Here is a 1,361-nt window from a genome sequence, read left to right as displayed (position 1 = left end):
GTTAGTTGAACCTCTCTTTACCTCACAAGATTTCCTAGTAGTCTAATTAGCATAGATTGATACACTTAGTCCTTTTGGGTTCGACCCTTTACTTACCCCTATACTCGTATTAGGGTAGTTTAGGTATTATAAATTGTTAATTTGATTAGGGTTAGTAGACTAACGACACTATCTAATCCCCCGATCAGATGTCCTTTTGGTTAGTTGAAGTGTACATAGGAGGGTAGAGTGGTAGGGTAGTAGCTTGCACATAAGGAGGATAGTGAGGATAGTGGCCTTGTTATTGTTGATGGCGTTGTGATGGTGATGTGATGAGATGGTGATGATGTGATGGGATGGTGATGTTGTGATGATGATGATGTGGTGATGTGATGGTGATGATGATGATGATGATGTTTTATGATTATTTTTGCTGATTTCTGATGATTTTCTTTGATGATTCTTGAGTTTTTGTAGGTGGAGATGCTCCCAAGAAAAAAATCTAAATTCTCGAAAATCCAAATCCCCTTAATCCAAACTTTGTAGATAGCTTTTTTATTTATTTTTCTTCTTTTTGTTTATTTCTTTAGTCTTTTCTTTGTTTTCTAACTTTTTCTTGTTTTGTTGTAGTATCTTTTGTTTGGCTCACCTTTCTTGAAGCTTGAAAGAGGAGATGGAGGAATTTAAGGAGCATCCCGATCTCCCTTGGTGAGATTGGATATATTACCTTGTCTTCTATTTCAAGCGGCATTTGGTGAGACCTTTCCTCTTTTTCATTTTCTTTTTCTTTGAGTGCTTAGTTTAGGTTTAGTTTAAGAAGAGTTGAATGGTTCGAGGTTGATTGATTTTGGTTCTAAGGAACCTGGGATCGTTGATGTTGATATCAACGATCACTTGTATGTCGATTAGGATTTATTTGGATTACATGCCTCGATTATGAACCTTCTTCATTTCTTCCTACCTTTTTTGTGTGCTTTTCTTGTTTTTTTTTTATTTTATTATTTTTGTATGACAAGCATGACCATGACAAGTTGAAATATTTCTGATGTGGATTTGCACATTCATTTGGATTTGTGGACTTGTGTACCTTCTTGATGACATGACTTTGAATGCTTACCTTCCTAGTTGATGAGGGATTACACGGTTTGAGAGTGCTTAGGGTTGAATTAGACACATTGTAAGCTAAGCTAGCCCGGTTTAGAACTCTTGAGGACGTTTGAACCCCTAGTTCACGGGAAAGTGGTACGATGGTGTTGCTCTTCGTAGTGAATAGGATTCCCTAGGTTGGTATTTGCTTATTTCTTATCCCATGTGAGCGTCATTTGTTCAAGCCTTCATCACTCTTGTGAGCGGCATTTAGGATCCTTGACTATGCATATCTT

The sequence above is a fragment of the Chenopodium album genome, chromosome 7 (assembly GCF_948465745.1).
Source record: "Chenopodium album chromosome 7, dcCheAlbu1.1, whole genome shotgun sequence".
Classification (NCBI taxonomy): Eukaryota; Viridiplantae; Streptophyta; class Magnoliopsida; order Caryophyllales; family Amaranthaceae; genus Chenopodium; species Chenopodium album.
Note: the sequence above shows the minus strand (reverse complement) of the source record.